Source organism: Euprymna scolopes, chromosome 45 (assembly GCF_053919585.1).
Source record: "Euprymna scolopes isolate OS-2025 chromosome 45, ASM5391958v1, whole genome shotgun sequence".
NCBI lineage: Eukaryota > Metazoa > Mollusca > Cephalopoda > Sepiida > Sepiolidae > Euprymna > Euprymna scolopes.
The window spans coordinates 31,128,248-31,140,408 of record NC_136526.1 but is presented as its reverse complement, the minus strand read 5'-3'; positions in this window follow the sequence as shown (position 1 = coordinate 31,140,408).

Below are 12,161 nucleotides of genomic sequence, written 5' to 3'. Positions count from 1 at the left end.
TGAACTTTTCCAACAGTAAATGCTAATTTTTCAAATTTAGAGATAGATCCAATGATTTAACAATCACCACCGAAAGATTCCTAGTAAGGCTAAAGCCCAGATCATCGTGCAGTACTACCTCCCTGAACTTCCTCTCGCATTCTCCAAGAAGGGTAATCAGTATCAAATGACAATCTAAACCGTCGGAATGTAAGGAACGCAAGACATCAATAAGCAAATAAGTTAGGCAACTGTCAGTCAATTCATTGAAGCAGTTTTTCCTCCTCGACCAAAGGTAATGCAAATGACATAAGGTAATTTACTGGAATATCCAAAGGGAGGTTGGAAATCTAAGACTACTTGAAAAGAGGCATCTCGGCTTGTAGAGACCGCTCTAGATTTTGAAACGGTTACCCTTGGATTGCTCCGATCTATCTCAGGAGAAGAGCCGGGCAATCTAATAAGCAAATGTTTGATTGCCTTACTTGTCTCGCAACACGACATTATAGTTCCACATGATTGAATAAGTTTCCCTTCAACTGTCTTGAAAACTTCAAAAAAGAATTTTGGCCATTAATTGAGCCTCTGCTAAATCATCCTCAGTTGCATTTAAGTAAGCTGGCCAATTCTCCAAGATAACAGCAGTCTTGCTTATAAAACCTCCAAGAGATCCAAATAAGAACCATCCTTTTGTGGGGGAGAAGCAAATGATATCTTGAAATATCTTATCAATGATATCATTGATATCTAGATATTCATTATTTAATACCGATCTGATAGTGTTTGCTGATAATTTGCATTGATACAAATCGAGTGTTTAATCAAAAGCAGAGGTCAATCTTATTTTTTTACTTTTTTTAATCATTGGTTATGTCTTCAGTACTACTCTCAAATCTAGGCAAAAAATTAGAGAAACTCATTCGATCGTTTTTCATTTCACTACCACTAAACATAGGTTCCGTGATCTGGACCTGAGGAATTTATCTGGAAACAATGAAAAAGCTCTATTCGTAGTAGATCCAGACTTATAAAAAACTAGCGAGGATACCCGGCGTTGCCTGGGTTTTTGGAGGTGTAAAAGAAAAAAAATGTTAGTAGTCTGGCAGGCTCAAACCCGTGACACAGAGACACGAAGGTGGAAAAGAAAATGAAAGAAAACGTAACATCTTACCGCTACCCTATGAGGCCATAGGACGTGTTCAAATTTAGCGATGTTAATCAAAAAGTTGACTTGCTAACCGAATACGCAGGTGTAGAAATAAACGTTGGCTGAAGCTCAGTTCAGCTTTCATTTATTTGTTCCCCCACGATGTTAGGGAAACCAAGCTCCCCATGAAAAAGACTGACCTCGCAAATGAATAGCAATTGTCTGATATAAAGGGTATTCAGCACATTGATCAAAGCTGATTGCCTTCAACACATGCCAGCCATGAAAGCCAGCCAGCTAATGGTATTTGTTTCCCCACGAGAGTAAATTAGGCATGAGGCCGTTTTTTTTTAATGTGGAGAGAGAGGAGGGGGGAGGGAAAAAGGAGACATCTTCCCCCAGAGGAGTGGAGGTGAGCTAGTAGTGAGAGCCTCTTTGTATATGGGATTGCCCCTACATTGACCAGAAACTCATTACCACAGTTATATGTGGGGTTGCCCCCACATATGGTCTTTAGTGCAACATCTGCCGAACATATACTTCCCAGGCCATGGAAGGCTAGGGAGCTTATTTGATTCGATTCAGTTTCATTTTTTTATACTAAAAAGACAAACACTGGAAACCAGGGATTTTTAAAAACTCGCTCAAAATAAATGTAGAGACGACAACCGTTCACAAATCGTAGCTATTATAATTTAGGGAGTATATAAAAAGTTCTCCAAAATAGTACCCCTCTCCTCAGAACCCCCTTGAAAAAAGCCTTTGCTAGGCATGCAAAATCGCATGTGGCCATTTTGCCTTTTACATATATAGATAACCACTAGCCCCTGGTTGATGTAAATGAAAAAAAATCTTCTAATTCTCTCCGTATAGTCAGTTGAGAACTTAACCAATCGGATTCCATCTGTACTTTTTCCTCATCCGAGACACAGGAAATTTGTAGTTTGCAAATGTTAATCTCGATTTCGCTTATGTACTCTAACTTTTCACAGTGGAATACTGAAAATGTAGCATGAGTAATTTCTGCTAAATGGAACAATCGAAACTTTCCCTTAATGTTCATCTTCAGAATGGAGATTCTGGTCAGCTACTAATCTCTGGAAGATGCCGCAGTTGATGTAAATCTTCCATGATTTGTAAAGAAAATGAACAAACTCCAACCACTTGCTTGTTGTAAATGCTGCTGCTCGACGTTCTTTTTGGAATTCATGGTGAATGTTATTACTTATCACCAAGCACGGCTGGCCTGAAGCGAGGTTGCAAAAAAAAAAAAAAATACTTTCGTTCGCGACCCTCTCCTCCGATCTCTAAACTACATGTAACAAAGAAGCTAGAACTATTCACTAGTGAGGAAGGTTTTATAACAAATGAACCTTACTCTGTTGGTATAAATATCCACCAAAATATCGTTCGCCTTGGATATTAGAAGAGCCTCCTTTGTCGCAGCAGTAACACTTCGATGATTTGACTACAATCCTTGTTTTATAATTATTGATGTTAAGTGCGCCGAAGAACTTTTACCCCTCGACGTAAATACACCGTAGAGATCTCTGGATGCCAGAAAGCCTTCTACTCTAATAGTTTTCACCTTCGCTGCTAGACTGTGGAATTCCATTTGGGGTCCCTGCTTCCCTGACTGTACTGACATGCAGACGTTCAAGTGTAATGTAAACAAATATTTTTCTGCTCAACTTCCTACATAGTATCCCTGCAACTTATGTCGCCGATAGTAGCTCCCTACATCAAAGTGGTATAGTGCCTTGCTTGAAGTGAAAATGAAATAAAAATATATTGAATGTGCAGCAAATTCGATAATTTGACAACCAATTAACATATAATGGATATTGGAAATGCAGCAAGTATTTTACTAAATAAATAGCTTCTTTAATTGATTTATGAAATGGGAATTTCTATTATTTTTCAAAAATATGACATAAATGAAACACTTTTAAAACACTTTTAATATATCTAAATAGCACAGTATTTGTGGCGTGTTGATTTTCTTTGTGCATAAAATCAATTTTTTTTAAATATAGAATATAAATCTGCTTTTTGGTTATCCGTAGATATTTCGAACTTCAACTATATGTTCACTTCTTCTTATTATTATTATTATTATTATTATTATTATTATTATTATTATTATCGTTGCCGTTATTGTTATTGTTTTTAATATATGCAGATTGCAGTTCTGTGTTTTCAGCGATACAATTATTGATAATTATAGCTGAAATAAGATCATTTTTATGGAAGGAAGGACGACAACGCATGAGATGCAGTTACAGGAGTCATGATATGTGCTCCATTTTTTTTATTCTTCTGAAAAAACCCGCGTAAACAAAAGTGGTTCTATATTTAGAACTCTGTTCCTTAGAAAGTTCGCTAAGGGGAGGTAACTCTTCCTCCTATCACATCCCCCTTCTTTCAATAATTCGATAAAAAGATAAAGGAAGGACGACAACGCATGAGATGCATTTTTTTTTTTTTTTACATAGGCATCACCACATTATCAAGGCCAAGAGGCCACTCAAGGATAAGGGTTAAAGAGTGTACAGTAGAAATTGGACGTTATAGTAATCATTAGTAATGAAAATTTGGTAAAGTTGATAACTTATATGGAACGGCTCATCAAGAACTTATTTACGTTAGACTTGAAGACAACCATATTGTAGTAAGCCGGAAAGCAGGAAAACGGAAGACAATTCCACAGGCGTGCAGTTCTAAGAAAAAAAGCTTTGTTCATGGAATCTACGTTTAGGTTTAGGCACAGATCTGGTGATTGTATGGTTGCCTGAGGTTCTTACCTATTAGGGTATTTGCTTAACAGGTGACTGTTGTCTTTGTGAGTTTCTATACTGGACGAACAGAAGAGAAATCTTAGTGGAGTGTACCTTTGGACGTGATGTGCTTTCAGAGGGCTCTACTCTAAGATGCTGAAGATTTCGACACAGAGTTTTTTCTCGGCCCATTTGTGTGACACGTGCAGGGGGACCATTCGCCTGCTTCTTTATCTAACACACGTACAGGTTGTCTGATGTGCAGTCTGGGCAGATCTTTTGCATGTTGACCGTGGTATATCTGATTTCCTTGCCTCTGATACAGTCGTGCAATTATCTTCTCCTTGTTAGTGTTCTTGTTGGTGCATTTGATTGGGATGTTCCCAGCTAGCTTCCTTTGGTAGAGGAGTTCCCCTTGGTCATGGAATGGCATGATATAGAGGAGTCGAACGCAGGCATAGTAATACCATGTTCAAGTCACGGCCACTTGAAGCAGCTTTTTTGAATGCAGATTTCACTGCCTGGACACAGCGCTCTGCGAAGCCATTTGACTGTGGAAACCTGAGTGAAGCCCCATTCTTTTGCAAATTGGTTGAAATAAATAGAGCTGAAGTGTGGACCATTGTCACTTATCACTTTCTCTGGAATTCCTTGTTCTCCAAATATTTGCTTTGTATGTTTGATGCTTTCATGACTAGAGAATTCCTTTAGCAATCTCACAAATGGGAACTTGGAATAATAGTCCACAATGAGCATAAAGTTGATCATTTCCAGAGGCTTATGATCACTTTCCACCTGGAATAAACTTCCATAGATATGTCCTGAATCGTTCACAGCCAAAAACAACTGCAAGGAGCTCCCGCTCTATGCTGGCATATCGTTGCTCAGTCTCTGTTAAAGATTTGGATGCAAATGCTATTGGTTTACCGTCTTGAAAGAGAGCGTTGATCTATCGAACCGGATAACAGTTTGCTTTGAAGGGTCAAAGTATGACAGAAGCATATCTTTGCAAATGAGATCCTTGACTTGCTGAAGGGATCTCTGGTGATTTTATGTCCACTTCTTTTTTTAGGAGATCCCTTAAAGGTGATGTGAGATCTGACAGGTGTGGAATGAAAGGTGGCATATATTTGATGATTCCCAGCATCCTCTACAGGTCAGTGGTGTTCAATGGACTAGGTAACATTTTTATTTCTGTTGTCTTGCTGGGATCAACTGTTCGTACTATCACAATAGGTACGTGCAAAATAAATGCCGATTCTAAAAATGTATAAACATTTTGACCACTCCTATACTTATGTTATATAGGGGTCTCATTAAAAGAGACTTGTTGTAGAAGAGAGATGTTTAGAAGGAGTCTTATTACAGTGAGGGATGTTGAAAGACTCCGAGAGAGAGAGATTGTTCGTTTATAAGAGACTTAGAGAGATATTGTTCATTCCTTGTTGTGTAGAATGGAAGAAGAAGAAAGAGAAGAAGAAGCTCTTGTAGTGAGGACATATAGTGTTCAGACAGTTCGGACATCATGATGTTGAGACGTGTATGTAAAGACATATAACACAAACATATAATACAATTCCACATTACCTTTTTGTAAGAATTATAAGACACAAGACGAGCTTTACAAAAACATTTGATGGTGTATTTCGTCACACGGCCGTGTTTCCATCACCAAGAATTCAAAATCTCACATTTTTCCTTAAAGTGACGTCTCGCTCCTAGAGGACTGAACCTCTCTGAGTTTTCTCACTGACTGACTTCTAACTCTAAAGTTTTTTCTCTATTCCTACAACTTTCTATTTTCCGTGACGTCATACACATGTTAAAACATGCGCCTTCTTTCACGTGTTATGGACATACGTGTCCAAAACTTTTCCTATTTCTACAAAAGGAATTTTAACCTATAATTCAATATGTTAAAAACATTATCTTATAAGCTGCATTCTTTCAATTTAAAATTTCATAACAAACTTGATAGTTAACATTCTTTCCTTGAAATATTTATCTATATTCTAAACAAATGTTTGTTTTACATTTTTAAATTCTCACACGTAATCTATTTCTAAACCAAGATTACGAGGTTCGAATTTCGCCTATGCTATTTCATATTCATTTTAAACTAAATTCTTCATTTTTATACTTACATGAAAAGGGGACAACCCTTATCATGTAACACTTAAAAATTCACCAAAAATCAGGAAATCACCCAATTTTAATGGAATTTTCAGTATTCATCAAATGACAGGAGCATTACGAAAAAGCACCTAAGGTCCATATTTATGAATTTGATATAACTCGAAGAAAAATTAATTTCTCTAAATACCGATATTATCATTGAATAAAGCATTGTTTATTTAATATTTTTACACAAAAATATAATTGCAAAAATATTTCTACTTTTTTTTAATCTACAGGTTTCGCATAATTTTTATGTGAGTTTCTAATATTTTCCTTGCTTGCAAAAATGTGAAACTTTCAGCGTAGCATAATTTTTATATAATCTTTAAAAATAAAAAAATAAAAATTAGTTTCAAAACAGTAATATAGAAAGATAACTAAATTAAAAAATGGTAAAAATGATACAAACGTTCAGGATAGGAATGTACAGATGCACGTCTGGGTGAAAAAAGAAAACCCCTACCTAGCACGCCCTACCGCCTTTTAATTACATGACATCATTTTCAACAGCCTTTCAACTATCTCAGATTTGGGGCTTCCGTATAATCGATGTTTATAAAACTTCCGTTTGTTGCCATTTTGTGAGGGCAGAATCCCCCGATTTGGGAGGCTAATTAAGCTATTTTTGTACAAAAAGGTTTTTTTGGGGAAGAGAGTTTATCTCCTTCAATAAAATGAATAAAAGTTGGAGTGTCTAGAACCTGAGCCAGGACCGTCAACAAGATCCAGAAAAAAGTAAACTTACTTTTCACGGATGTTGTCAAGTTGTATGTAACTTCAGACACTGGCAGTTCGTACACATTTTTTCGGTGAACTTTTGCCTGAGCAAATGTGCCAAAGGTCCAATCGAACACGGCTAAATTCATCCTTCCCTGCAACAGACTACGACAGCATGCGGATTACAAAAATACTAAATTTACCGTTTCATTGAAGCAAGCTACCAGCTCCATTTGTTGGACGTAAGATGGTCACACTATTTTGCAATAATATCCTGTGTACCAATGAAGTGTTCTTGAATTTTACAGGTAGGGTTTGTTGCTTTATAGTTGTATCATTTCTTGCCAGAAAGTACACAAGCAGATGACACTTTATACCATTCTGTGCCTAGGCTGTATCTGCCAAGATGAGGACACGGTATTGATCATCATCATCGTGTGACTATTGTGTGCACTGAGCAATAACTAAAGAGCTTCCAGAATCCAAATATAAATATCAAGAAACATGAGCCAGCAGAACAACATTCATCACGAAACTTGCCAAATATTTTAGACAAGAGTGTCATGCAAATGAAACAGATTCACAAAACAAAGTCTCTTACAAACAAAGTATTTTCCAAAAGAGTCGATAAAAAATACACCAATATATTCTATTACAAAACAAATTAGATAAATGTGCCAACTAACAGCGTACCAAATATTTGAGTGATTTCAATTAGGGCTATATAAGGACGCCGCTATAGACTAGCTAAAAACATGCTTCTATATAATTAAGAGAGGATTATAATGATTGTCTAAGATCAAGGCTTTATAGCAGACGCTTTTAAGCGATCTCAGCTATGACAACGTGCAGGTTTTGAGTATGAGCCACCTGACGCATACAATTGTAAGGTTCTGCTGGGACACAATTAAGTGCGTAAATATATCCACTGGACGATCTGTGAAAAGTTGAATACCGAATGCAGAAGCAAGTCCTGGTAACATACACTGGAAAGAACAGTTGGAAATACGCCTTCACTATAATTATGTAATTTCATATAGTTACGTACCTAGAAACAAGAGCTATCAAACCTGATTTGGGACAAGAAAGAGGAAGAAGCAATCTTAGTAAATGTTAGTGTCTTAGTGTACCAAAAGATGCTGGGTTTAACAGAGCTGAGAGGTGTGCCAGTTGGCACAGTTTAATATTCAAATTTAAAATCGTTAAATACAATTTAGGCGTGCAGCGCAATTGATTGTTTCGGCGTGTTAAAAAATTGAAAAATGACACCCACGCAAATTCCGGCGTGACCTTTATATACCAAAAGTGCGTACGTAGTTGAAAGCACCTCATGTGATGTCTTTCGTCCAATGGAATTCCTCCTAGGACACATTTTAAAACTGATTTTTTAGAGCTCGTTTGGAGCCAATCAAATCAAATATAAACATGCACAAACACAAAATCTATCTCTTTAGTCTCTTAGCCTTTCGAGCATTCTTTCGTCTTTTTAAACTCTTTCGACTCATTCAACGCTTTCTCATTAGGACTTACCACGCGTGCAAACATCAATTATTTCATTTCCACTGCTCCGCGCATTAATACTCTCTTTTAACAGACGAACATTAATATTGTCTATGTTACACATTTGAACATTCAAAGAACACAAAAAAGAGACTCTCCACCTTTCATATGAACTCAAAAAAAAAGAACTCTGAAATATTGAGAACTATGTTTTAACTTGTTATTATTTGTTATTTCTATTCCGGAAATAAACCTCCGTTTGTGTTGCACATAAGATTTCTTATTTTTATTTTTATTATTTGTGGAGGAAGTCAGTTCCCAAAAAAAAGGCCAGGCGACCCCCACAAGTTGGTGACCCGACGCAGAAATCATATGCACAACGGAATCTTATAAACTATTACACAACCATGACTCAGCGGAAAAAGCGACAATTTTTTTTCGACCACAATTTCAAGCTCCGCGTCACTGGAAAAAGTCAGTTGACAGTTTAAAGGCTTTGAAATCACTTTCGAGCGAAGAAAACAAACATGGAACCTTCCTGTGTTAAAAAACCTCTGGCAACGTTAACGGTAAATATACCAGCATTTAATCCTACCAACATAAAGACCTGGTTTATCCAAATCCAGGCCCTTTTCGACACAAAGCGGATAACGTCTCAACGAACCAAATACTGTTACTTGGTGGAAAAACTCCCGGCAGACGTCGTCGAAGAGGTGGCGGATTTATTGGAGAATGTGCCTGAAGACAACCCATATGACGAACTTAAGAAGGCCATCTTACGACGGACAGGCTTTTCAAACGAAACAAGGTTACGCAATAATATGCAGTATTAATGCACGTTTTACATTTTATTACTATTATCATATTTCGATACTTGGTTTATATCAAAAGATGTTAGGGCAACCGCTGCTGTGAAACTCAATTTTACTGTAAAAAAAAAGCTTGAGAAAAAAGAATGTTTTATACTTAGGGATGTATAATTATATAAGTAAATTATTTTTTAAATTCAATTTATATTTTTAATGAATCCAAACTATATTAAGCACTTATTTGGTTTATTTTTTTAGAAGGGCGAAAAGGACCCAGTAGAAAGTACAGAATGCAACATTGTTTTTATAAATTTTTATTGAAAAAAAGTAAAAAATGTTAATTTTAAGTGTTGTAACTATCAATACTTTAATAAAATTAAAATAAATTTCTATTTTAAAGGGGGGAATTTTTAGAATAACATCTTAAATGTAGTGAAAGAAAACCACATAAGCATAATTCTTTAGTTTAATGCGACTAATTTGTCGGTGCCATGTAAATAAAACGAAATAAAAATTCCTAATTTTAATAACTTCGATTTCTTGTATTTTATAGTCGGCATTTCAGTAATTTTCTTTTTAGCGATACTTTAATTATTACATAAATGCCTGTAGTTTTTTTCCATTCCGTGATTAGCAAATAACCTGTTAAATTAATAAATTTCAACAAAGATTTCATATTTTATTTCAGCAAATAAATTTCTCACTCAGGTTTTACCGTCACCATTTCAGCGCGAGTTTGACGCAATGATATTTTCCTTTAAACAATTTTCAAGTTTTATTTTGTCTGACAGTATTTCACAAAAAACTGGATAAGAAAAGCAACAATATTTTTAACACAAATATTTAAAAAAAATGAAATAAAATGCAGATTAATAACCTATATTTTACAAAACCGAACTCATGCAAAAAGAAAATCAAAAGTCTACAAATACTATTATAAAAATAGCAGAATTTTTTCAACTATTACTGATGTAATATCTATAAAAAATAATGAAATTTGAAATTCATATCTCATAGACAAATTAATGACAATTCTTAGATATAGTATTCCAACAAGGATAAAGGGTTTAACATGGGACGGCCTTTTTCAAATTGATTTAGTTTCAGAAAAAAACATTATCGTCATATCAAAACAAATCAACGATTATTTCTCATAGAAATGAAATCAAATTCAACCTCAGTGTAAATAAATATTAAACTGAAATCGTTGTCTCGTTATTCTGCAACATATAGGATAAACAGATTAACATGAAACACCTTAGTTCCACCATGTACATGCTTTATAAAAATAGAATATGGTTACTTTAAGCATCATCATATTTAATTTGTTTAAAGGTACAGAGTCAAATAGTCACTAGGAATCTTGTTTCTCTGCAGTAAATATTTGAGTTAGCTTCAATATAGTGTATCTAGATAAAATGGAAATCAATACATACTATATAGCAATGCATCTTTTACTCTATGCGTATGCATGTAACTTATTTGATATCTGTCAAAAAGAAGGTAACGAAATAATGTTGTTTATTTCAAGTATGTTTTCACACAGATGACAATATATATTGTTTTTGGAAAAAAAATGCAGTCTGTAGGACTATATTTTCTCTCCAGTATGCAATCGTGTATGTTGCAACATATAGTCTTTTCGGGAAAAACAAGAGCCAAATACTTCACAAGAATATGGTTTTTCTCCAGTATGTGTTCGCATATGTTGCAACATCTTTTGTTTCATTGTAAAAGAAGAGCCACAAACTTTACAAGAATACAGTTTCTCTCCAGTATGCCTTCGCATATGTTGCAACATACATTGTTTCTGTGTAAAAGAAGAGCGACATACTTTACAAGAATATGGTTTCTCTCTATTTTTTTCATTTTTCTTATCATTTTGTTTAAGCCAGGGATGGGGCATCCTACCAGATGCAAAACATACACCTGCTATTTTAGACACACCAACCGAGAGATCTTTTTAAGATTCTAACCGTCCCTTTAAGTGCAATTGTTTGAATCTCCTTTGCACTTGGTTTACCTGGTATATTTGTAAGATAGTTTGTAAAATTCTTTTTCATAAGTCCGGTTGCTCCTATAATTACTGGAATGATAGAGATCTTCTAAAGGTTCCAGTTTCTTTTCATGTCATACATAAGACCCTGTTCACATGTGTAGCAACATATTTTGTTTCTAATTAAAAGAGCCACATATTTCACAAGAAAAGTGTTTCCCTCCAATATTTTTCCACATGTGTTGCCAGATATTTTGTTTCTGTATAAAATAAATCCGCACATTTCACAAAGAATATGGTTTTTCTCATGTATGTTTTTGCATGTGTTTTAACAGATTTTGTTTCCATGCAAAAGCAGAACCACATACTTCACAAGAATATGGTTTTTCTCCAGTATGTATTCGCATGTGTTGCAGCAGATTTTGTTTCTGTGTAAAAGAAGATTCACATATTTCACAAGAATATGGTTTCTCTTCAGCATGTGTTAGCATGTGTTTCAACATATTTGGTTTCTGTTTAAAGCTAGAGCCACATACTTCACAGGAATATGGTTTCTCTCCAGTATGTGTTCGCATATGTTGCAACATATTTTGTTTCTGTGCAAAAGAAGAGCCACATACGTCACAAGAATATGGTTTCTCTCCAGTATGTGTTCGCATATGTTGCAACATCCCATTTCTCTGTGTAAAAGAAGACCCACATACTTCACAAGAATATGGTTTCTCTCCAGTATGTGTTCGCATGTGTTGCAACATACTTTGTTTCCGTGTAAAAGAAGAACCACATACTTCACAAGAATATGGTTTATCGCCAGTATGTGTTCGCATGTGTTGCAACATACTTTGTTTCCGTGTAAAAGAATAGCCACATACTTCACAAGAATATGGTTTCTCTCCAGTATGTGTTCGCATGTGCTGCAACTTATGTTGTTTCTGTGTAAAAGAATAGCCACATACTTCACAAGAATATGGTTTCTCTCCAGTATGTGTCCGCATATGTAGCAACATATTTTGTTTATTTTTTAAAGTATAACCACATACTTCACAAGGATATTGTTT